General features: G+C 39.3%; 1 protein-coding gene across 1 annotated transcript in view; it reads right to left on the bottom strand.

Moving 5' to 3' along the window:
• Window positions 1-27,411, bottom strand: part of Sh2d4b (SH2 domain containing 4B) — a 120,167-nt gene that overhangs the window by 65,885 nt on the left and 26,871 nt on the right. The gene's annotated exons all lie outside the window — the stretch shown is intronic.

The raw sequence follows: 27,411 nt of genomic DNA, 5'->3' as shown, positions 1-27,411 counted from the left end.
AGCATCCAGGGCCAAAGCTGGACCTGAGACCCAACCCTCTTGAGCTGCTTGTTAGAGAGGACTCCAAGCAACAGGCAGCACTACTGTGAGAAGTGACTTGTGCCACTCCTGAGCTAGGTGGCTGGCAGCTGGGACCCTGCTCTGTACTTTCCCTGCTGTCTGCTGCCAGAAAGAGAAACAGAGGTTGTGGACTGCAAGAGCGAGCAGCCTGGTGCCTGAGGGTCCGTGAGCGACATCAGACAGTAATACAAGCAAGAGACAAATCTGCGTTCCATCCAGCCTGAGATTTCTCAGGCTGCCTCTTGCAACCAATTCCACGACGTTCTGTGAGTAAAATAGAGACTGCCTTAAACACAGGGTGCTGTTGGCACAAACCTGAGTTCCTTGTTACTGCCTTGGCAGTCGGCGGTGAGTGACAGCCAGCGGCTGAGTGACTCAGACCGATGTAATGCAGAGGCAAAGCATTTGACAAATGTGCTAAACATGACCACCTGAAAGGTGGGTCCTCATGTGTCCTGACATGTCATTCTGAGGGAAGGAGCTGGGAAACAAAATCTCAGGAACATGTATTGGTTGCTAATGGCTGTGTTTGACAAGGTGTTAAAGAAATGAGTTCACTGAATAACTGGGTGTTTTGAAGCTAAAAATGAAAAGGAATAGAGACAAAATAAAAATGTAGAACTCCAGAAACCAGTTCATATTCTTCTAGGGCCCAAACTGGAGCGATGGGATGATTCAAGGTGCCTTATGACAGAGGCCAGTAGAACTTCTGAGTGAATAGATGACCTAGGACACAAAGCATTATGGTGGTTTGAGGATGCGCTGCATGGACTCCCAACTTAAGTGGCCAAGCTTGCCAGCCCCAGTGGTAGCTAAAGATGATCACAGAGAGAAGGAACAGCTTGCCTTGGAGCTTTCTTTCCTGGCTAGCTCCACTGTTTCCAAGTTAAACATTAACTCAGGCCTGGATGCCCAGGTCTAACTACAGTGAGAGGCAGACGTAGGCAACCTAGGTTATACACAGTAAGTCTCTGGGCATCTGCCCAGAGGTCTTCAGCAGGCTTGGGCCAACCTCAGCCCTAATTACCAGGTCAGTTTTGGCCACACCCCCAAGGCTTTGAGTGCAACAACTGCTCCTCTGAGGGCAGCAGAAGGTCAAAACTGCTACTGCCCAGTGGAGAAGGAGAACCAAATGACTTGTGGGCAAGGGCAAAAAAACTCAGACCACTTTCAGTCCCTCCCACATCCTAAGGCTTAAAACCCTTGGGACCTAGACCCCTCAGGGCCATGAGTTCTTCTCACTGACCTACACCACCTGGTTGACTATAATTTTGTCAGCCCTCCCCCCCCGCCCCCTGAGAAAGACCTTACAATCCATGCTGCTCTCAGCAAACAAGAATTGATGGCCACAAAGAAATTCAGGATGGTACCCGAAGTCTCCCTGACACTGGAAGCCCAGAATTAGACACATACCTGTGCAGATGGTCCTTGTACCTTGACCTCAAACATTCCATCCAGATTCCCTGAGACTCCAACCCCCAAACCCAAACCTATATATACACAACCTCCCCTCCAGATATTCACTGATACCACTCTGATCTCAGTCTGCCTGTCCCTAGACGGAATTAAATCTAGTTTCTCCCAGTCTTGATTTCCCAGTTGCCTTAGCCACTTCTTACTCGTTGCTGGGACAAAATACCTGCCACCCAAAATGAAGGATGGAAAGGTTTATTTCTTACAGGTTGGAGGTTTCAGTCCATATTCAGCTGGCTGCAAGGAAGCATGGCATAGCAGGGCAGCCATTCACAGCCACTGCAAACAGCAAACAGCAAACAGCAAACTGCAAACTGCAAACTGGCAACAGAGAGACACACACCTTCTTCCCACCATACATCATATCCTGGCTCCACCCCTGAGTGGGTGAAACTCTCACACCACCAATCCAAGCGCTAGACAATGAACCAATCACAAGTGCTATATTTGGTCCCATCCATAATTGCATGAGTCTTGGGGGCCACTGACATAAGCCATGACACCAGTGTTTCTTCACACATCTTTAATTAGCAAATTTCACTTTCAGTAAATCTGTGGTCCTGCAGTTCAGTTTGGCATCCTTCTCTAGTCTTTATTCAGGACACTGGGAATCTATTGTCTAAGATCCCTGTGTTTGCCACCGGGAGCTGCCACAGGCTTCAACATGCCACTCTCATCCTGGGAGACACCCATCCCCTGTGGGACCTCCTTTGTACAGCATGGCTCTCTAGAACACCTCTTCCAACCTCCCTCCTCTCTCCTTCACTCAAGATCAACCCGGCACTGTGGCCTCCTCCGTTCTCCTGCCCACCTTCTCACAGGGGCATGGCCCTTAATTAATCCCTCTTATAATAAGTTCCACCCTGGCCTGTGCTCTTTTGAGGAACCAGTCTGACCAAGCACATGAAAAGCATGATCACTCAGAGTCTTATGAGAACTTCAAAGTACGTGCTCTGCAGATGCATAGAGGTTAAGAGGCAAAAGAAAGTGAGACAACATCTAGAAAAGAATTTTAGAAGTTATTCCTGAGACAAAGAATCAAACAGGTGAGGAACCTCCTAAGTTTTTCTGCACTAAAAAGTGTTTGATTATTAAAGACTCAAAAAGCCCTTGGATGCTCACCTGCAATGATCAGGAAGCAGGTTACAAGGCTCCCCTGGTCCAAGGAAGTCTGGTCCTCATAATTCACTTCCAGGAAGACCAAAGAGGGTCGTGATGAAGAAGGAGTTTGCTTGAGGACAGAGACACATTCTGCCAAGGCAAGAGGCCCTCAGAACCTGACTCACCTGGTTTCAGGGTGCTACAAACTGTGTGTCTTATGTTCCCCTTTTCCCTAGAGCCCTTAGGCATGCCTAGCCCTGGATAAGCACTGTATGTTGTGTCTTAAGTGCAATGAGCTGTTCAAATGGCTGTGTTCATACTGTACTAAGCCTGGTAGAGACTAATGCAGAACCTTGGCAACCACAGACCTTGAGCTCAGTGCAGTGGTTGGGTGAAGGAGAAAGTGTATTTCACATGAAGAAGATTAAAGTATGTAAAGGATTAGGATGACAGTCTGTGGCAGTGCTATGCCCACTATGCACAGTCCTCATCTTGAGCCCACCAAAGGCTAAAGTTTCCCTCAGGTGCTTCTAGTCCCCTGGGCCCTACCCTGACATCTGGTCCACAGAATGCAAGGGTAAGTGACTGGCCCACTTCTAGCAGAGGGCAGCCTTTCCACGTTTTCTCTTTGGTCCACCCTGCTGGAAATAAATGTCTCCAAACTGACAGCATTTCAAGGGGAAAAAGCAGTTCGAGCCATGAGTCAGTGTCTGACAGAAAGTCACACAGAAAAGCTACCCAACCAACATCAAACTGTGATGTGATCAAGAAATAAACCTTCATTGTATCAATCCACTGAAATTTCATGGTTTACCTATTGCACATGGCAACATTGATTCCCTTAACTAGAAGGGACATGAGATTTTTTTGATATGTTAAAAGCAATATAATTATAGAGGAGCATGGTTTTAATTGTGACTAATATATGCAGGGAGGCGATTATAAAACTTCACGTTAATCGTAGGGAGTAAGTGATGAGGCTCCCCACATCTACAAATTAAGTAAAGTCAGCAGAGTCTTATGGTTCTTATGGTTTGACTCTGGAATATTCCATGAAGGTTCAATCTGTTGAAGGCTTGTTCCCCAGCTGCTAATGCCGCTGAGCTGTGATGGAGCCTGCAGGGTGTGGAGCCTGGTGGAGCAGGCGGGTCACTGGCATCGTGCCTTTGAAGGAGATATTTTGTCCTTGGACACTTCCTCCCTCTGGTAGCCAGCTTTTGTTCGCCACTGCCCTCCACCACGATGTTCTGCCTCCCTGTAGTCCAGAAATAGCTGGCTGACCATGGACTGGACTTCTGAAACCACAAGCCGAAATAAACCTTTCCTTCTTTAAATCATTTTTCTTGGGTATTTTGTAATAGCAATCAAAAGCTGATTAACAGAGAAAACAACAAAAAAAGTAAAACAATAACCACAAACATTATCAATTCCCACCCACCATCTACTCCAGGCCAACTTCTTCCTCCGTAGAACTCCAATTGTTTGGGGAGCAGCAAGAAACTCTAACATTCAGAAAAACTGAGTTTCCATCTTGCACTCAGTCTCTAAATTGAACATATAATATTATTCTCATTGGCGATCAGGAATGGAATTAGGAATGACTAGATGTCCCTGGTTTTTTGTTTGTTTGTTTTTGTTTTGCTACCAGGGATCGAACTCAGGGCCTCACACTTGTCAGGCAGGTGCTTATGCCACTGAACTAAATCCCTGGCCCATGTCCTTGTTTTTGACAAAAGGGATACAAGCAAAAGTTTCCATAGAAAAGGTAAAGCTTCTTCAAAGTGCTTCAGTCCTAGGTCTTTTACCCCATTTCCTTTTCCTATGTGGAATGAGAAAGTGAGGCTTAAGACTGCTGAAAGACTTCTACAAGCAATGGATAGGGATGCAGACACAGAAGAAAATGTGCCTTGAAAGATTTTGTTAACAACTAAACTAAGCCACCCATCTCAGGACACTGGCAGATTTCTTGCCATTTGAGAAAAACAAGGAACCTCCAAAAATAAAGTTCCACAGTTAAGTGAAATAAGATAACACAAATATAAAAGATGTATTTAATTAAGCAACTATTAGTTTTGTGATTTGTTATTTCTGATCAAGCACATCCCTGATACAGAAAATAAACACATATCTTAAGTATATTAGTTAACACAATAAATGTGAACAGAATGCGTGTATTAAAAATCTGAGACTGAGGGGCTGGGGATTTAGCTCAGCGGCATAAGCACCTGCCTTGAAAGCAGGCAGTCATGAGTTCGATCCCTGGTACCGATAAAAATGAAAAAAAGCCAAAAAAAAAAATCTGAGACTGTCAGCTGCAACTTAAAATTATACCCAGCTGCATGCCATTTAAAGAAAACTCATATTTTTAAACAAAATGTTAAAAATAGAAGCAACAGCAGTCTGCCCAAAAACAAGCAAAAAGGGAAAGGAAAGTGGTACTGTTACATGAAGCAAGAGTCAAGGACAAATGTGTCAAACAGCAGAAGGGTACTGCCTGATAACCAAAGAAGCACCCACAAAGAAAATAGAACAGTCATAAAACTTTATATAACAAAGGACATATCAGCCAACTACACAGATCAAAAACTCCAAGAAAACAAAAGAATTTAAAAGTCTGTAGACATATTCATGATGAGGGTGCAAAGTCTATTTCAGAAGTCGGTATGTCAAACCGATTTTTAAAAAATAATAATATAGAGGACTTGACTGATACAGTAAAAAAAATTACTAAGTACTTATAAGTCTTTCTTCCATAAATACTGAGAGTGTGTTTCTCTTTATGAGAAAAATTTATAGGCCATATTAACCAATAATAATCCAAAACTTAGAAATCAATGGGGAAAATAGTAATACAAAATCCTAACTGCTCTATAATCAAGAATATATCTGCCATACAATCTGGGAACCTCAAGGGAAACTGGCACTGAAATTACGTATTATCTTGGGTAGAAAATATAGGAATGAAATATTCACGTAGCTCATTGTTAAAATAATACATACCGAGTTCAAGGTTTTATTTTGATGCCCTTGTGAAGACATTCCTCTCTCCTCTAAACACATAGCAAAAATGCATACAAACTAACAAGAAAAATACAGAGGGACGCAAGAAACATCTCGATGGCATCCCTCACACGACATTGCGGGGTGAGGGGCTCTCCCGCCTGCAGAACTCCTGCCTCACAGAGCAAACAGTGGGCAACAGAAATGCAGCTCCTGTAGGCTAGAGCATCTGAAATGCTCTTCAGATGCGACAGGACCGTCCTGAGGCGGACAAATGAAAAGGAAGTTGGAGAAACTGAGGCAGATTGTTGCCCTGAATTTTTTTCCAGAGTAAGATGGGAAACCACTAGCAGCAGGAAGTGGGGGAAGTGACATGAGCTCCTTTGATTCTCAACAGGTCACTCTGCTGTTTCTGCCCTGTATGCAGGAAATCGAGGGTCAGGGAAGGGTCTGGGGAACAGGAGGCCAACCTGATGGCCAGTTAGCATCTGTGACAATCAGGACAAAAGACAGTCATTTCTCAGACGCAAGCAGTACTGAACGCATTAAGAGGCTAAGAAGTAGATACAGTCAGAAGGAAACAGAAGGTTTGCTTGCATCATGGCTGCACTTTGTGAAGAAAAGGAAAATCCCAATATTTCTGCTTAAGCAGCTAAATGATCATATTGCTGAAATGAGTAGTGTGGAAGAAAGAAGTCTGAGAAATTGATGTTTCTGCTTTGGCCAGAATGAGTTCGAGACACTTATTAAACATCCAATAGGTGGTTGAGTAAAATCAAGTTCAGTGGAGATGTGGAGACTAAAAATAAAATTTTGAGTCATCCATGTACAGATGACATTTACAAGAAGCTGGATTAAATAGTGAAAAAGTGAGTGTAAGAAGTTCAAGGATGGCATTCCAGGAAACTCTGACACTTTAGAAGGAAGAGGTTCGCAAAAGAGACCAGGGCAAAGAGGCCTGTGGGGAAAGAGAGCAGCCAAAGACGCTGTTATCCCAAATCCAAAGGAAGGACTAAGAATGGACCTTGGGTCCCGTCTGCTGATGGGCAGAGGACTGAAACTGGATGGCTGGACCACAGCATCTGTCAATAAGAACATTACGGTGTGCACTCACCTACTTTATACACTGGTGCATTCAGGGAAGTTTCAAAAGCCTGTGAAAAGCAGTGCTTGGAAAGCTGGAAATTTTTAGAGGAAAACACGCAAGCATATCATTATAACTTTGGAGAAGAAAAGAACTGCACAACATAAGAAGAATAAACTGTGAGAGGTAATTGTTGATATTTGTGTGCAGATTAAAGTATATAATTCCTACACACACAAGAATATCATAAAAGACAATTAAAAGTCAAGTCAACAGGTGAGAGAAGACATCTGAATACATAGAGCCATCAAAGCTTTGCAACTATTAATAAACACAATAACAGCTAATATCTTAGAGTGCTTATCTGTTAATTGCAGTATATCTTATATGTAACAAATTTAAGAATAATCTTTTCAACTAGCTTTCTAGGGGAAAAATTAGCCCCCTAAAACACAATTTGAACGATGATTTTTCCCATTTATCCCAAGGATGACACGTGGATTGAGCTAGACCAAGAGCACTGCAGAGAAGGGAACTCATAACATACAAAGTATAATCAAAATGTGTGGCAAATATTGAAATAAAAGTGTTTAAATTTACTACAGTAAAAGATACATTACAATTAATTTCCCTCAAAATCCCCTCCTCCACTTGGAACATACATATCCGCTCATTCCAGCCACAGTCACCAATGGTTCTGCAAGTTCCCTTTCATGAGTGTCTTTTCATGGCTACCTCAATGTCCTAAGTCAATTCAAAATCTTTACAGCAGTATCTGTCAAATAAAAAGATTACAGTGTGTCCTTGTCTACTTTATTTCTGACTCTGGAATCTTGCAACTTCTGCTTCTTCCCAAGTCAAAATGAGTGTGAAAGATAAGTATTTTTAATGCATGCAGGACACAAGGCAGCCACAATAGTACAACTGAAGATGCTCACATCTGAGGACTTCCAGAACTGCTTCAGAAAGTGGTGAGAACGATGAGGTCAGTGCGTTTCAGGTGAGAGGAAGTATTCTGAGAGGATTTAATGACAACACATCCTTTCCTGTAACCATCTTTTAAAATTTAAACATTTACCGTAGTTTTCGAGGACAGCCATTATCAAATAATGTGCTTTCTAGACACCATCACATTCTCAATTGAGTATTTCACAGAAAGCTTTTGTTTATGTAAGTTGTATCTACCAATATTTACTATATTCAAAGTAAAAAATGAAAAAAAATTTAAATACTTATTTTTAAATAATGGTAAACCCATTAAATAAGTAACATATGTTCTAAAACCAAAAAATTGCAGTAGAAAAGGTAGGAAAAATCTCCACGACACTGATCTGGAGGCTGATTACTTTCTGTATCATGCCAGACTGACACACTTCTGTACAGCCCAAGAGCCACAGCGAAGAAACAGCCTACAGAAGGAGGAAGAATACTTATAAAGCTTACATCTGATAAGGGGTTCATATCCAAAGTATATAAGAAATTCAGACAACTTCATATCAAGAAAACAAATGGGAAGAGGGATCACCATGAGTTTAGAGCCAGCCTGCACTAAATTGAGAGACTTTATCTGCCCCCAAAAAGAAAAAGGTGAGTAGGCTCAGGATTGGAATAGACACTCTCAAGAGAGCACATACACATGGCCAACAGGTACAAGAAAAAATTGTCAGCATCACTGACCATAAGAGAAATGTGAGTTAAAGCCATAATGAGACACCATACACACCTGTTAGAATGGTCACTATCAAAAAGTAACAGCCAGGAGAAGCCACCCTGAAAAACAGGAACAGAATCAAGAAACCAAACCACTCCTTCCTGTGAGCCAAGAGTGGCCTTGATGGGGAGCAGGAAGACAATCAAGAAACCAAACTACTTCCCCTGAGCAAACCAGTGCACTGGGAGACAAGGAAAGCAACACACACTGCTGCCTCCTCCCACTACCCAGGTAAGCAATGGGCTGATTCGGAGAAACTCAGGCTGAGATGATAACAACTAAGCATTAAGCAGTAACTTAATGCTAAAACTGATAATCTACATATCTATTTGGAAGATAACAATATGTATTATAGCAACTATGGGGGAGTTCCTTCTGTATTACTTTTGAAATCCAATGTTTTGTTCTGTTTTACTGTTTTATTTTATTCCTGTATCTGGTAACTTGAGCAACTATTTTGAAGATAAAAATATGCAATATAACAACCATTGTTAAATTCCTATTATCTTGTTTTGAAAATCTATATAGCTATTACTGTTCTTTGCTGTTTTGTTTTGTTTTATTTTGTTTTGTATTTTGTTTGTTTTTGGTACCAGGGATGGAATTCTCGACCTCACTCTTGCCAGGCAGGTGCTGGGCTGCGGAGTCATATCCCAGGCCCTGTTGTTTTTCGGATTTGTTCTCTTCTTGATTTTTCTGTTATTTCTTTTTTCCTCTTTAAAACTAAAAAAGGTAATGTAACAAGTGTTGGAAAATAGAGAAATATTTGTATGTGGTTGTAGGAATGTAAATTATTATAGGCATTAAAGCAGTACATAAAAAATTAAAAATGATCTGGCAATCTCACCTCTGGATATAGATACAAAGAAAGTGAAATCCATGTGCCCAAAAGGTGTGTGTACTTCTATATTTGTGGCAACATCATGCAAAACAGCCAAAAAACAGAATCAGTTTGCATCCATCAAGACAGGAATGGTAAAGAAAATATCACACACAGGGCAATACTATTAGGCCTTAGCAAAGGACAGCCTATTGCTTGCAACTATACAGATGAATTTGAAAGACACTGTGTTAAGTAAAATATGCCAGACACAAAAAGACAAAGCCCCCAACAATATTGCTCATGCCACAGCTTCAACATTTGACTGTCTTGAAATTTCCTTTGCCAGATTAATCAGTCCATTGCCCTTAATTTCAGTTTCAGACAAAGTCTCTGAATGAGCAAAATGTAGACAAAACTTCTGCCAAGCTATAACACACATCTGGGGAGTCCAACAACCAATGCAGTTTATTCCCAGCAGAAACCTCCCAAGCCTAGGCTTTACCATGAGGCTATCAGCCATCTGGTCTCCTGAGCTCTCATCAGAATATCCTCTACAGAACAGCCTAAGCTGCTCCAGCTTTATGCATCCAGGTGACATGTCCAAACCTTTCCAAACTTTGCCCACAAGCCATTTCCAAAGCCTCTTGAGAAACATGGTCAGGTATAGTCACAGCAAACAATCCCACTCCTTGGTACCAAATTCTGTCTTAGTTACTTTTTACTTGTTGCTGAGACAAAATATCTGATGCCCAAAATCGGGGAAGGACAGGTTTATTTCTTACAGTTTTTCAAGGTTTCAGTCCATACTCAGTTGGCTCCAAGGCAAGGTGGCATAGTGGGTGGCAGTTTATGGTGGCTACAAACAGCAAGATAGAAACTGGCGAGAGAGACACACACACACACCTTCTTCCAGCCATTACATTGTATGCTGACTCCACCCCTAGGCAGGTGTGGTACTGACACCATCAATCCAAGATAATGAACCAATTACAAATGCACAATGCAAATGCATGAGGCTTGGGGGCCACCAACATAAACCATGACAGTTAGTTTTGCTTTAAAATTTTACAAGTCTGTTTAATGTCACAAGCAAACCACTGGAAATTTTTGAAACATTAGCAGCGGAATTGAAAAAACAAATGGAAGTAGCCATAGAAAAAATAATATCTAAGGTATGATCATAATGACACACATTACAGAGATACATATTTTTAAAAATAGAAGAGCTCATGAAAACAATGGAAACCATAAATTCCCAACATAGAAACAATGGAATCAATGAAACAGCTCTAAGATAAGACATAAAGATGGCAGATAGATAACAGCTGGCTACAGAGGCTCCCTGAGATAGTCAACTTAGAATTCAACATAATATAGCATGGGAAGCCCTGAACAAAGGGAGATGAATTCTCTCATGCCAAGAAGAAACTAAGGTGAGAAGAACCAATCAAACATACAATCCCGGTGCTCTTATTGGAACAGCTAAAAGTTCAGTGCTCCCACCACAGCAGGCAACTTGCCAAGCCATCGAGGTCCTGCAGCTTCGACTCACTGGAGGTGCAGTCACACTGAGGTTGGGGGTTGGCCAGCCGAATGAAGAGCTGAGCTGGTGGGGAGCCTGCATCAACCTGTGGTGAGTGATGGGAGTGGAGCCATTCCACAGAAAAGGGGGCTCCGGCAGATGATTTTCTGGGACTGGGCAGGACTGGCAGGTACAAGCGCAGCAGTGATTTCAGTCAGTTGTTCCTTTCCTGAACGGGATTGGTGGAGTGAGCTAGGCCTGGGTCACACGACATACCTGAGACCTAACAGACTATCCGAAATTAGTTCCCTATGGCAGCAGTGCACACTAAAGCACTGAAGCCTCAGAAGTTTGACTGACCTGGAGGGGAGGCGGCACATAGTAATACAGTGCAGACCTCAGCAGCTTGACTGATCTGAAAGGGAGGGGCCAGCACATGCTGCCCCTGTTTGCAACTCACTAGCACACTACAGGGGGAAGGGTCACCTATCCAGCATGCTTCAGAAGAATTGTAACCAACAAAGAAAGAAACTGGGGCCTCCTGGAAGAAACAAAAAAGATGGGAAGAGGAAGCAACAACAAGAAGACCTCAAGTCCCAACTCTGAGAACACTGACCCAGGACAGGTAAATACAAAGGAGAATGAGAACAGCAAACATGCAATATCAGACACGGCACCAGTGGACATAAAGAGATATCTTCAGGACCTCATAGACAAGTCCAAAGTGAAATATTTAGCCAAGTAAAGCAAGATATAGAAGATTAATAAAAGAGATGCTAAGCACCCCTCAAGCAGACAAGGAGGGAAGAAGGGAGGGACTCAAACAAAGGAGAGTAGCATTTGATGAAGAATATAGAGAAAATATAAAATACATGAAGCAGATTCAAAGAGATTACTAGGAAATTAAAAACTCTATGGAAAGATGGAAAATCTGCTTGAAAGAAACTAAGGATAGATTATCCAAACTGGAGGACAGTTTTGCAGTGTGAGATTATGAAAGGAAAAACTTTTTAAAAAGAACAAGGAAACGAGCAGTAACAATACAAAGGCTAAAAGATGGCAAGAGGATCTACAACTTGAGAATAAAGAATGTGAATGAAGAAGCAGGGATACAAACAAAGGAACTACAAAGGCTATTCACAGAAATAATTAAGGAAAACTTCCCAAACATAGGAAAAGGAAACAATATTCTGATACATGAGGCATACAGAACTCCTGCCACCTACAACCAAAATAGAGCTACACCCAGGTATATAGTAATCAAGATCCCAGAAATTCAATAAAGAACAGACTATTAAAAGGTGTTAGAGACAAGAAACAGGTGACCTATAAAGGAAGGCCCATCAGAATAACAGCAGATTTCTCGACACAAACCATCACGTCAAGAAGAGCCTGGAACGAAATATTCCAAGTCCTGAAAGAAAATAACCTCCAACCCAGATTGATATACCCTGATAAACTGTCTCTATAAATTAATGGAGAAACAAGATGCTTCCAAGACAAAGAGGAACTTGGAAATTCACAACCACCAGTCCAATTCTACAGAGAATACTGCAGGGCATTCTAGAGAGAGAGAAAAGTACTAGGATTCTAGGAACAGTGGCAGAGAGGCCTCAATGAATGGAGCAGAAAACAGAATGAAGAAGATAAGCAGACAACTGATGGCAAAAAAAAGAGCATAACAAAAATGAGGCAGAGAAGGTTGGTTATAATCTCTAATATCGATGGCCTTGATATACTAAATTTAAAAAAAAGAACCACAAGTGGAGTAGATCAGGAGGTAGGATCCATTGAGATACTATTTATAGGAAATATAATTAACATGAAAAAGAGTACATGGACTGAAAATCAAATATGAGAAAACAATGCTCTATGTGACAGAGAACCAGAGAGTAATAGGGGAAACTAGACCAGTATTTGTGGATAGGTTGGAAAGACAAGCTTTCATAGGTAAAGGAATACAATTAGAGATCAAGTCCAGCAGAGAGAAGGTTCGGAACCACTTAGATAAATAGCAGGTTGCCACCCTCCACCCCAGTTTAAAACCAAGGATCTTGGTCAGACCCAAAAATGCACAGTATACCCTAGGGAAGTGAAAGGGGAGGGAGAGTCTTATAAAAGGTGGTAAAAGATATTGTTAATAGTGTATCAGGATTTAAAACCCACATTCCTTGCACCACTCTGCTTAGACATATTTTATTCTGCCCCAGTTTGTCTACTTGCATTAGATTTGAGGGCACAGACAGCTATCCCAAAAACATCAGGGTATAGCACAGTAATCATCTTTAATTTCCGATTATCTTAATCTGGAGCCCTATATGACTTATACTGTTTTATCATGATTGATCTTAGTTAAATCTGGTTTGTTTGATTGTTGTTTGGTATTGAAAGATTTTATTCAAAACTGATATGATTGATAGTATCAAGTTTGAGAGTATAGGCAACTACACTGAGGATGATAAGACTCTACAATACATTCTGGTTTGATAACTGCCTGCTTTTGAAGTTGTATACTATATACAAAGTGGTGTTTTTATTAATACTGCTATGTACTGATATATTCAATTATACTATGTCTGATGATATAGCCAATTCTATTGAAGATAACAAGAGACAACACAGGAACTATGGTAGAACTCCTTGTATAATGGTCTTATATGTCTTTTTTGTTTCATGTGTTTTTAGAAATATGTTTTGTTTTGTCTTGCTTTGTTTTGTTTCTCCCTCTTAATATAGAAAGGATAGAATATATGTTAAGACTCATGCATGTGTAGAATCTATAAACAGTTTATGAGAACTGATCTTATGACACATGATGAAATGAATAGATACTTTGAAGAAAAAAGAGACACTAAAGTACCCAGTGCTGATCCTAGAGTGTCATAATGTGAAACCCAGCGATTGTACTATTCTTTGTTCAGAGTGGTGATAGCCTGCTTGGGTTTGTTCAATCTCAACATAATTGAAGATATGGATAACTGCATATATGTTTAAGTGTATGGGATTAATAACCATATTTCTAAGTTTTTGTTGGATAGTTGAACAGAACTGGTTGCAGTCTCACTATTTGAATCCCCACTTTATATGCTCCACTTTAGTATCTTGAATAACTATTTGTAAGAAGACAATCTGTAATCATCAACTAGTGATTTCTTACTGTCTATTTTTTCTTTTAAAGTATGTATTATTTCTGCCCATTTTCTGTTTTATTTAGTCTTTCTTTAAATAAAATTTTTTTAAAAAGATACTACAGTACCCAGTGCTGATCCTGGAGTGTCATGATATGAAATCCAGCAATACCATTATTCTTTGTTCAGAATGACTTTAGCCTGCTTTAGTTTGTTTAATCTCAACATAAATGAAGATATGGATAACTGCATGTATGTTTAAGTGTATAGGATTGACAAGCATATTACTAAGTTTTTGTTGGATAGTTGCACAGAACTCTTTGCAGTCTCGCTGTTTGAATTCCCACTTTTGTATCTTGAACAACTATTTGTAAAAGGACAGTATGTAAACATCAACTAGTGATTTCTTACTGTTTATTTTTTCTCTGAACATATGTATTATTTCTACCCCCCCCCCAAAAAAAGAAAGAAACAGCTCTCACCAGAAATCCAGGAGATTAAAAACTCTATTGAAAATATACACAAGAGACTGAATGAAGGTGTAGAAAGAATACAAGATCTAGAAGACAGGATTATGACTAGTAACCAGGAAACAAAAGATATCTTAAAAATAACAAGAGACCATGAAAAATCAATCCAACTGCTCCAAGATGAAGCAAAGAGAACAACATAAGATTGATTGGATTCAATGACAAAGCTGGAGACAGTCCATTAAAAACCTCTTCACAGATACAATGGCAGAAAACTTCCCAATCATGGATAAAGAATTTGGCATACAAATAAATGAAGTGTGTAGAATTCCAAATATCCATGACCAAAATAAATCTACACCAAGACATATAATAATCAAGATTTCAGAAATTCAATACCAGAACAAAATATTAAAAGCAGCTAGAGAAAAAAAATCACCTATAAAGGAAAGTCCATTAGATCACAGCAGACTTCGCAACACAAACTCTCAAATCAAAGAGAGCTTGGAGTAAGGTATTTCAAGCCCTATTACCTTCAAAATTGAAGAAAACGAATAAAACAAACCTTCAGATTGATGTACCCCACAAAACTGTCTTTCAAAATCAATGGATAAATAAGTTACTCTCATGACAACAAACAACTGAGGAAATTCATGATCACCAAACCAGCTCTACAGAATGCTATGAAGGATATATTAGAAAGAGATAACAAAGACCACAAACACCAATAGAAACAGCCAAGCAGGACAAGCAATTAAACATAAGTATGATAAGGAACCAACAACAGGCAAATAACATGAAAAAGACTAGTCAATGCATATCAGTTATAACCATCAATGTAAATAGTCTCGACTCACCAATCAAAAGAAATAGACTGGTAGACTGTATTAAGAAACAAGATCCAACAATGTGCTGCATTCAAAAAACACATGTAACCCAAAAAGAAATTCATAGACTAGACATCAAAGGATAGAAACTAATTCTCCATGACACAGAACCCAGAAAAAATCAGGAATAGCTATTTTATTTGCAGAAAATGTAAACTTTAAGCAAACACTAATCAAAAAACACAAAGAAGTTCACTATATTTGTTGAGGGAAAACTCCAAGAGGAAGAAATAAAAAACATAAATATATGTGCACCAAATGCTGGTACACCCATCTATATAGAACAAATACTAACAGACATGAAAAACCAAATAAGCCCTAACACAATTGTAGGGAGAGATGTTAACAATTCACATATAGATTGAACAACTAGACAAAAAATCAGCAAACAACAGAATTAAACTATGCTTGTGAACAAATTAATTCGGGAGATGTCTACAGTGTTCCACCCCAAAACATCAGAATACATATTCTTCTTAGTTGCACATGAATGTTCTCCAAAATAGACCACCTGATAGCCCACAAAACATGTTTAAGTATATACAGAATAATCATCATCCCACATGTAGGAAATTAAAGATAAAATCAAACACTATATCCAACATACTGAAACTTATGAGATACCATGAAAACAGTACTACAGGAGAAATTTATGGCAGTGAACTCTCACATGAGGAAAATAGAATGAGCTCACATAAATGATCTAATGTTGTACCTCAAACTTTTATAGAAAAATAAGAACAAATAAAACCCAAAGCTCGTATGAGGGAGAAATTACAAAGATAAGAGCAGATTTCTGCAATTGAGACTTAAAAATACAAAACTCAATGAACTGAAAAGTTGGTTCTTTCCAAGAATAGGTAAAATTGACAAACCATCAAAAAGAGGGAACAAAAATGTAAATTCAAGCAATTACAAATGAAAAGAGGTAAATCGTAATGGATCCTACAGAAATTCAGAAGAGCATCAATACCTACCGCAAGACACCATATTCTAATTAGATGAAAAACACAGAAGAAATGAATGGATTCATAGATACAACTGAATTGCCAAAACTAAATCAAGAAGATATAAAAATTCTAAATAACCTGATATCAGTCAATAAAATTGAAAATATAATTTAAAACTTACCAACAAAGAAAAGCCCAGGCCATGATGGATTCACTGGTGAATTCTGTAAGAAATTTAGAGACAAATTAATGCCACTAATGCTTAAACTCTTAAAGAAATTGAAAGGGAAGTTTTCAAAATCATTTCAATGTGATTCCAAAACCAGAGAAGAACCCAACAATGAAAGAAAACTATAAGCCAAGCTCCTTAATTAGCATAGATGGAAAAACCCTCAATAAGATACTGGTAAACAGAATGCAGCAAATCATCAAGAAGATTATACACCAGGACCACCTAGAATTCATCCCAAGGATGCAGGGATGGTTTAATAAACACAAATCAATAAATGTAATACATCATATTAATAGAATGAAAGACAAAAATCACTTGATCATCTGTCTACATGCAGAAAAACAATTAACAAAGTCTAGCACCCATTCATGATACAAAGTCTACATAAAAATGAAATAAATGGTCTTTACCTCAATCTGATAAAACCTATATATGACAAATCAACAGCTAACATCATCAGTTTCAAAAACTGAAAGCTTTCACTCTAAAATCAGGAACAATACAAAGATGTCCACGATCACCCTTCCTATTCCATATAGTTCTGAAAAATAGCCAAAGCAATTGGATAAGAACAAGAAATAACAGGAATAAGGATAGGAAAGGAAGAAATTAAATTATCGTTATTTGCAGAAGACATGATACTCTACATAGAAGACCTCCAAAACCACCAAAAGACTTCTAATTTAATAACCAAATTCAGTATAAAACTGGATACAAAATCAACACTAAAAAATGAATAGCATTCTTGTCCACAAGCAACAAACTCAGAGAAAAATTAGAAAAATCACACATTTACACTGAAAATTACTACTCTAAAAAAAAGATATTTAAGACAGTATCAGAAAATATAGATATCCCTTGCTCACAGATAGTAAGAATCAACATTGTGAAAATGGCCATGCTTCTAAAATTTTACACAGATTTAATGCAATTACAATCAAAATACCCTTAGCCTACCTCACAGAATTAGAAAAACAAATCCTAAAATTCATGTGGAACCAGAAGAGACCTAGAATAGCAAAACAAATTCTTAACAACAAAGTCCAATCAGGAAGCATCACAATCCCTGATTTGAAATCATACTACAAAGCTACAGTGATAAGATCATTATGGTATTGGCAAAAAAAAAAAAAAAAAAAAACAAACCTGAGGATCACTGGAATAGAAAAAAGGATGCATATGCAACTCCAAACACACTCTGCCACCTTATTTTTGACAAAGGAACCAAATAAGTTCACTGGAACAAAGACAGACTCTTTAATAAATGGTGCCATAAAAATTGACTTTCCGCATGCCAAAGACTAAAACTAGACCCCTATCACCATGCACTAAAAGTCAAAATGTACCAAATGTCTAAACATTAAAACAGAAACACTAAATCTCCTGGAATATAAAATAGGTGGAAATCCTGAAGACATGGGTGTAAGCAGAGAGTTCATGAACAAAACCCAGACCACACAAGATGTGCTTCAAAGAATCAACAACCAGGGGCTGGGGATTTAGCTCAGCGGCATAAGCACCTGCCTTGCAAGCAGGCGGTCGTGAGTTCGATCCCTGGTACCGATAAAAATGAAAAAGACAAAAAAAAAAAAAAGAATCAACAACCAAGATCCCATTTTATTAAAAGGCTTTTGCACAAAAAAAGAAATTACCAACAAGTGAAAAGACAACTCACAGAATGGGAAAAAAAATTATAGCCAGTTGTCCCTCAGACAAAGCACTTTATATGTCTAGAACATATAAAGAATTGCAAAAAATCAGGACTCCAAAATTCAAAGGCCCAATACTAAAATGGGTGTCTGTTCTCAGATGAAGAAATACAAATGGCAAACAAATACATAAAAAACGTTCAACATCACTGATCATTCAAGAGATGCAAGTTAAAACAACACTGAGATTCCACCTCACTCCAGAAGCAAGAGTTATCATTAAGAAATTAACCAATAACAAACACCGGCAGGACTGTGGGGAGAAAGGAGCCCTCCTGCACCATTGGTGGGAGTGCAAATTGGAGCAACCACTGTGGAAATCAACGTGGAGATGTCTTTTAAAAACTAGGATCAGAGGTCCTGTTTGACCCAGCTGTCCCCCTTCTGGGTATTTTCCCAGAAGAATTAAAATACATGAGCAAAACATATGCACCCATGTGTACAGCAGCATACTTTGTAACAACTAAATCTTGGAAACAACCCAAATGCCCATGAACCAAGGAATGGATAAGAAAATACGCAGCTTTTATATAATGCAGTACTACTCAGTACTAAAGAAGGATAAACTTGAGACTTTGATAGGTAAATGAATGCAGCTTGAAACCATACTCATAGGTGAAATAAATCAGACTCACATACATAAACATGCTGTCTCACTATTGTGAGACATTGAACAAGTAAATAAACTCCAAAATGTACAAAAGATATCATGAATTGGGAACAAACTATTCAAAACAAGAGAAACTGTGATGGGGCCAGGGGAAGGGAAACGGAAACAAAATACATAGGAGACAGGCATACAGCTAGTGTCTCTTGGTTCATTGAAGAGAAGTTTGAGCTCCTCTTGTGTGGACAGTACTTCATGCCCGTGTCTTGTACTCAAGTAACTACATGAAGATAACAATACACAATGTATTCATTATTGTTACTCTTCTACTAGCCTGTTTTGAAACTGTTTTACTGTTATTTTTATTTGTACTTTTTGCTCTTTAAAATAAAAAACAAGAATTCCTACAAATGAATACAAAAACAACCTTCAGGGAAACCACAGTGCACGCTCCAGCACACTCTGCTGGTCACCTGCTGGCCTCCCTCCAGCTCCTGCCCGCTGCCTCCTGGCTGTGATACTCTGAATTCACTGCAGACCGCGACCTGCCTGCTTTCGCCTCTCGGATTCTCTCAGTCACCCCTGCAGGTAAGTATGACCGAGGACAAAGCTCTGACCAAGGAACACACGTGCAGCCTTCCTGGGAGCTGTGGGAAAGATTCTGCTATTCTGGTGCAGACACCTCCTCCAGCGGCCCTGCGGAGGCTCAGAGGCGGTGCCAAAGTACACAACGGACAGGGGGACCCAAACGCTAAGCCAGCACCCTAGGACCTTGAAAGCAGAGCCACAGAAGATATTGGTGTCCTGGAGCCAACAACACGGCCTTTTCAGATGCTCTCATTAGGTGAGGCTGCGCAGTGTATTGCTTATGGACACAAAGTGCGCCTCCCCCGAGTTCACGTATAGGAAATTTAATTTCTTTATGCATGCGTTAGTGGCATTGGAGGTGGGGCCTTTGGAAGGAATCAGGATTGGGTGAGGCCTTGGCACCCTCACGGTGGCATTGTGACTTTATAAAGGGGAGAGAGAGGGCTGGCGTGCTTGGTACCTGCGGCTGCACGACGCGCGGTACCGTGTCACCGGTGCTGACCCGCTGTGACAGATGCCACTGCCATGCTTGGCTTCCCAGCTTCCTAAAACTTGAACAGATGATAAGTTTTCACTCAACGTAAATTGCTAGTCTTGGGTACTTTGCTGTAGCTATAAAAACTGAAGTGAGGCATGGGGAAGGTAGAACTTATGCAGGTCCCTGGTGCTCAGGGATTTTGCTATTTTCAGCTGAACACATTCCTACCAGGTTACTGATAGGAGCAGGCATTTCACAGGGAACAGACAAATTAATGAAGGCATTAAAAATACTAAACTTCTCCACTAATTAAAGATAAGCACATTAAAGCAAGAAAAGCTTTCACTCCTACAAGACTGGAAAGACTGAAAAGGTCTAAAGGCAGCGAGTGTTGGAAAGGATAAAAAGCAACAGTAATTCTTATGAATGCTGATAGAAAGTACAATCCAGCCACTTTAAAGATATTTAGCAATATTTTATAGAAAATTGAAAATACTTTCCATTATTACTAAAGAATAGCACTTCTAGGTAAATAAGAGAAACCCGAGTAAGATAACTCATGAAAATATGAAAAATAAATACTCAATAAAGAAAGAGATAAACATGGTATATTTTTATAATCCAACAGTGAATAGCAATAAAAATAGGTTTGAACAACACATTTATATCTCTTAAACAATGAAGAACCACAAAATTAAATTCAGGATTACTATGATATAGTAATACAATACCATTTGAGTAAATATCAAGTGACACATTGCTTATGGTCATGAAATATATATTATAATAAGGGGCAGAAATAAACATGCTATACACTAGATTCATAATCATAGCTGCATATGGTGAGGGGTGGGGAGCAAGGTAATAGGCATCAGAATGGATCTCAGAAATGTCAGAGTGGTATAAATAAGAACAAAAATGGTACTCATTAAATCTTTTGATAAAGACACTATGGGCTTGTGGGTATTTATATAATTTTTTATTGTGTCTCTATGTTAAGTGTTTTATACTGATAAATATTAAAATCATGATTTAAAAATAAATAATATGTATAATCAGCCAGACATGGTGATGCATATTTATAATTCCAGCATTTGGGAGGCTGAGGCAGGAGGATCGCCATGAAGCTAAGGCCAATCTGGGCTACACATTGAGACCCTGTATTAAAAAATGCATAATGTAAGTTTTCAATCTAAGATATTAGTAAAGGAACAATAAAATAAAATAAAAGTACATAGGTAAAATGGAAAAAGAAACAAGTTAAAACTAATGAAATAAATAGCAAATATCACAAGTACAGTTAAAATGTGTCACTTTTGAAAATCCAACAAAATAGGAAAGTATCTGGCATACCTAATTAAATAAAAATGAAGCAAAAGAAAATATATAGTATTAAGAATAACATAAGCAATATAAAAATTATTAAAAGAATATTATATGCTACACTGTTCATAAATTTGAAAATCTAGAGATAGGCATAAATCTCTATAACCTTAGAATAAAGAATGCTATCTTAGATATAACATTAAAAGACAACCAATAAGAGAAAAAAGAAACATATAAAGTGAAGTTCATCAAAATTTCAATGTTTGTGCTTCTAAGGACACCACCAAAAAAGTAAAAAAGCAACTCAAAGAATAGGAAAAAAAAAATTTGTAAATCAATATCTGATAAGAAACTTATCTAGAGTATATAAAGAACTCAAAATTCAATAATGAAAAGAAAACTTGAGCCAAAAAAAACGCACAAAGAATTTGAACAGACATTTCTCCAAAGAAGACAGAGCATAAAATGGTGCAGCTGCTTCCGAAAATAGCCCTGCAGTTCCTCAAATAAGGGAACATAGAGTTGCTGAGTAACCCAGAGACTCATCCAAGAGTGATGACAACACAGCGCACAAGAAACTTGTCCACGGATGTTACAGAAGCATTATTCATGAGGGTGCTCACCCTGGAGATAAACCGGGTGTCCATGGACAGAAAAGGGAATAAACAAATTGTGGTCTTCATTAAAAGGAATGAAATGCTGATACATTCTACGACATGGATAGATTTTGAGAGGAGAGTTGTCCATCTGCTTATTTGTTCATTTCTGCAGTGCCGAGGTGCCGAGAGCTACACTTTGACCTTAGTACGAGAAGTCAGTTTCGAGAGTCTACACACTGCACATTTCCGTCCACATGAAAATCCAAAATAAGGAACTTAAGACACTCCCCATTTCACAGCTGAGTTCTGTTCTTGTGACTAGGTCTTTAACTGAACTGTATGCAGTATGTACAAAATAGTCAGAACACAGAAGGGGTCAAAGATGACTTCAGCTTGAAGACTTTGTTTTCTTTGGCATAACTCTTACATGCTGTGCTGCAGTGCATACCAGAGCACAGAACTACAGTGTTATACTGTACAGTACAATCAGCCCAAAATTACAGCGCTGTGCAGACAAGGGTACTGTCCAAAAAGGCTTGATAAACAGGATGAGCAAAGCTGCACAACAAAAACCAGATGGGTTGGAAGTCCAAACAGTCATTAATCAGGCCACTAAATGAGGAAGATCCGTAGATAATTGGGTGCTGAGACAGTACGGAGGGGAAGAGAAGGTTAAGGACATGACAGTTAAATAATATTTTTAAGGTGATAGAATATTCTAAAATTGTGATGATGGTTGCCCATTATCTGTGAAGGTGATAGCACCGGACACCCCTAATCTGATGTTCTGAAATCCAAAAAGCCCCAAAATCTGAAACTCTTTTGTATCAACATACTACCACAACTCTACCTCTGAAACTTTGTTCCACGCATAAAACTTTTTAAAATATCTTGTAAAGCTAACTTCAAGGTACTTGTATGCAAAACATATGTGAGCTTTGCGTTTAAACTTGTTTCTCAACGCAGTGTATCTCATTATGTATATATAAATATGCAAAAAATTCTAAAAATTCAAAATGTAAGACATTTCTTGTCCCAAACATTTCAGATAAGGATGTTCAATCTATTCTAAAAACCACTGAGCTATACATTCTGAATGGATGTATTACATTGTGTGTTAATTATACCTCAACAACGCTGTTTTTAAAATATCTATTGGTAATTAATATGAGAAAAAGGAAAAATTAATTGAACTATGGTGATATAGTGATATATGTAACCTGGCATGTATAGAACTCTACATAGCATCAAAACACTTTTCACAGGTATACAGAGCATTTGCCATGACAGATATCTTCACATAATTAGAAAAGCTCAGCAAATATAAAACTCTTGGTATCATGCATATAAATGATCTGAGTACAACAGAATCAGCCCAGAATCCACACCAGAAAGACACCTGAGGGGGAAATCCTTGAGACATTCAGAAATCAAGAAACACAATTCTAAATAACCCATGGATAAGAAAAATGCCAAAGTGAAAAACAGGAAATATATTCAATGAGGAAAAACAAAAGCAATACCATAATCCATGGGATTTAGTGAAAGGAGTTCATAAAGGCAAATATTTATAGTCAGGAAAAAAGAAGCATTTCAAGCCAGGCATGGTGGTGCACATCTCCTGTAATCCTAGCACTCAGGAGGCTGAGGCAAGAGGACTGCCATGATTTCAGCCCAGTCCAAGTAACATAGCGAGGTCAAGGCCAGCCTAAATTACAGAGCAAGACCCTGTTTCAAAAAAGAAAAAGACAGAGAGAGAGAGAGAGAGAGAGAGAGAGAGAGAAGAAGAAGGACAGCGAGAGAGGGGCAGAGAGACAGACACAGAAAGACAGGGAGACAGAGACACACACAGAGAGAGGGAGACAGGGACAGAGACACAGAGACAGAAAGGGAGACAGAGAGGGACAGAGACAGAGAGAGGGACAGAGCAAGAGACAGAGGCAGAGACACAGAGAGAAAGGGACAGAGAGAGAGACCAAGACACAGAGGGGGGACAGAAAGAGACAGAGAGAGACAGAGCAACAGAGAGATAGAGACAGAGAGATAGACAGACATAAAAAGAAAGAGAGCTGGGGGGAGGAGGTGCACCTGGGCCTTCAGCCCAGGACCAGAGGCCAAGCCGGAGCCCTAAGCCAGCGCCCCCACCCCAAGAAGGCAGGCACAGCCCTCCCTGCTGGGCAGAGGGCTGACCCCTGGGGCTCTGGGGCCACCACTGCTCTGGCACCCTATGCGGTGCTGCCAGGCCCTCGCTGTCCCCAGCAGTGTGTCCCATCCCATCGCCCCTGGCATTTTCCAAGAAGGATAAAACTGCTCTCCTTGGCCGAGAGGCTGCCTGGCAGCCATGCACCCGGAGGCTGAGAAGTGTTTGAGGTGTGAGCGTTGCATCACCCTGCTTGTGGGTCACTCTCTGACTGCTAAGGATTTTGAGGACATCAGACTTGCTTTGTTGTGGAAGAAGGGTATTTATGCACTGTTTTAGATTTTTCTAACATGTACTTTTTTTTTTCCATCTTTTTGAGACAGGGTCTCACTATGCGGTTCAGGCTGGTCTTGGACTCACTTTGTAGCTCAGGCTGGTCTCGAATTTTCAGTGATCCTCCTGTTTCAGTCTCCCAAGTGCTGGGATTACAGGCAGCACCACCACACCCATGTTAACTGTGTGTATTTTTTTTACCATATGTAAATTTGTACTTTTATTTAAAATGTAAGGGAAAAAATAAGAGAACATTCAGTGAGCTGCACGGAAAGGCTGACAGACGTTAATGCACAAATCTCTTCCTTCCACATTCATCTCCTCATTGCTACCTGTGTAGTTTTTCAAAACTGAATTGTGATTAAAATAGAAAAAAATGTTTCTTTCTTTTTTGGTGCCAGGGATCACTCTGAGGGCCTCATGCAAGCTAAACACATGCTTTACCGTGAAGCTACACCCCATGCCTGAATTGAAAAAGTCTTTAAATCTTTCTGGTTTCTCCATGTATTCCTATCAAAATATCAAAATCATTCAGAATTCTGACTTACAGAATTTAACATTTTATGCTTCGGTGTAAATCACAGATGTATTATATCGGTCATCCCAGGATTTTAAAGTGCTTTCTCAATGTTTTTACAGATACTTGTATAGCTTCTTTCTGGAGAAGTAATAAAAGTAAGTCTTTGATGAAAAAATTAAAATGAAATTGCGACTGTGGCATAAAGACATCACAGGGCATTTCTGTGTACACACATTCAGTCCTTTGGGTTCTATCCCCAGCACTGCCGGAGATAATTTAATTTACTTTAAAAGGCTGAACCCTAAGTGCCTCTTTGTGCACTCATAGGCAAACTTTTCAAACAAGAACTGAAGGAGGAGGTTTCGCTTCCCATGGAGTGGAGACAGCAGCAGCGGAACCCTGGCCCTGGCCCGGAGTCACTGGGAGCTAAGGGAGAGGTTTCCACAGAGAGGCACCGGTAAAGGAGCAGCGTGCGGACCAGGGCTGGGCATAGAGAGGGCCGCAGGCCAGGCCAGAGGCGGCAGGGGGAAGCCAGGGATTCCCTGTCTGATGAATACATTCTGATCCTTTGGAGAAAAGAAGAAACATTTCAAAGCAACAGCCCACACTTCTACACTAAGTAGCTGCACTTTAAAAACAGCTGCACTGTTTTTAAAGTGAGAAACATGAAAGGTAATGGCAGAAATCAAGAGCTAGAAAACAGAAAAGTAAGAAAAAAATGACGAAACAAAAATTCATTCTTTGAAACCATTAGTAAAACTGATAACATTTTCACCAGAATGATCATGATAACAAGTGAAAAAACATAACTTATTAAGAGTAGGTATAAACACGGGGCCCTCGCTACAGTTCCTGTAGACAATTTCACATCAATACACTGATAACTGAGATAAAGAAAAGAAACTCTGTTTGTTTCTCTTCTTTTATTTTATGAAAATTAAGACAAAATTTAATAACAATAAAAGAATAATAATAGTTAATACACTGGGTATCATTATCTTCAAAGTAGTCACTCAAAGTACCAGCCATCAACCCAAAAGATTCTTATAGGATCAAACAGATAATTTCACAAAAAGTTCTTTTCAGTGAACAAAGATAAATCAGTAGTGTAAATGAAACAAACTAGCATATATAGTAAAACTTTTGAATCAATGGAATAGGTAGCTCGGGGAAATATTTGAACTTCTCCCTACTCATTTATCTTTCTTCTGTTTCTCTCTCTTGCTCTCTTTCTACCTCTCCCTCTCCATATCTGTATATATGTGCAGGTTTATGGTTTCTCCCAGAAAACAGAAACTACGTGCTGTTTAAGCTTCTGTGTCTGACTTATTTCACTTACACTGTGATCTCAGGTTGCAGCCCTTTACCTACAAACACCCCAAGCTTATCTTCCTTTGTGACAGTGTAGAACTCCACTGTGTACACAGACCACATTTGCCTTGTCCCTTCATCTGTTGATGGACAAAGAAAACAAACATCACTTCAGTAGCTCTGCATCTATAAAGAACTTGATTGTAGTTTTAAATCTGCCCCCAGTGAAAGTCTAGACACAACAGACATTACTGGGAACACATAGTATAATTCTACACAACTCTTCTAGGAAGTGCAAGAAAAAAGAATACATTCCAACTCACTTGTATGAGGTCAGCATCACCCTGATATTAAACTAAAGCTATTTCAAGAAAATTACAGACCAGTATCTCTCACAAATGCAGATACTTGTAAACTGTAATAATGTATTGGCAAGTTGAAGTCAGAAATATATTAAAAAGATTATTATGACCATATGATGTTTATCACAGAAATTTAAAGATGATTCAGCATTCAAGATTCAAACAAAGTAATTCAACATAGCAGATTACTGAAAAAAGAAACTATGGGTATCTGAAAAGTTGTGGAAAATATCTGACAAATCAAACATGCATTCCTAATAAAAGTTCTCAGCAAACTAGAAATACAGGAAAAGTTCCTCACTTTGATACAATGCATCTGTGAAAATTTTACAGTTAACATCACACTTATGAATCAAGGTCAAGTGCTTTCCTCCAAACTTGAGAACAAGGCACAGTTATTTGTGATCCCAGTCTTTAGAGGCTGAGGCAGGAGGATTGTGAGTTCAAGATCAACCAGGGCTTCACAGCAAGTTCAAGAGCAGCCTGGACTAATAGTGAGATCTGTCTCAAACAAACAGGGAGTGTGATTCCTTAACATAAATGAACTTTAACCTTTTGAAACAACAAAATGAACTGGACTAGGAAGACCAGGAATGTGCTTGTTTTCATTTTTGTTAGTACATGTTTCAGGATATAATGATTGCGTTCATCATGGGGAGCTGGAACACATACATAACAGATCTTAGTTCTTTATTTCACCCCCTTGTCACCCCCTCCCCCAATTCTCTAGCTCTGTGTCCCCTTCTCTTCTGCAAAAGAGCTATCTCCCTATTTCCGGTTGTCTTTTATTTTGCTCCCTAATTTATCTATATTTTGGTCCTCTCATAGAAGAGATATTACACAATATTTAAGACTGATTTATTTTGCTTAACATTGTGGTTCCAGGGCGCATCTTCTCACAGTCTCAAGGGTACGCTTCTCTAGCACCCCGCAGTGTGGGAACACCGCGTTTTCTCTATCTACTCATCTGTTGATGGATGTACAGGCTGCCTCCAAG

The sequence above is a fragment of the Cavia porcellus genome, unplaced genomic scaffold (assembly GCF_034190915.1).
Source record: "Cavia porcellus strain 051 isolate PalLab524CR breed Dunkin Hartley unplaced genomic scaffold, mCavPor4.1 scaffold_23, whole genome shotgun sequence".
NCBI lineage: Eukaryota > Metazoa > Chordata > Mammalia > Rodentia > Caviidae > Cavia > Cavia porcellus.
This window is presented reverse-complemented; position numbering and strand designations above follow the sequence as displayed.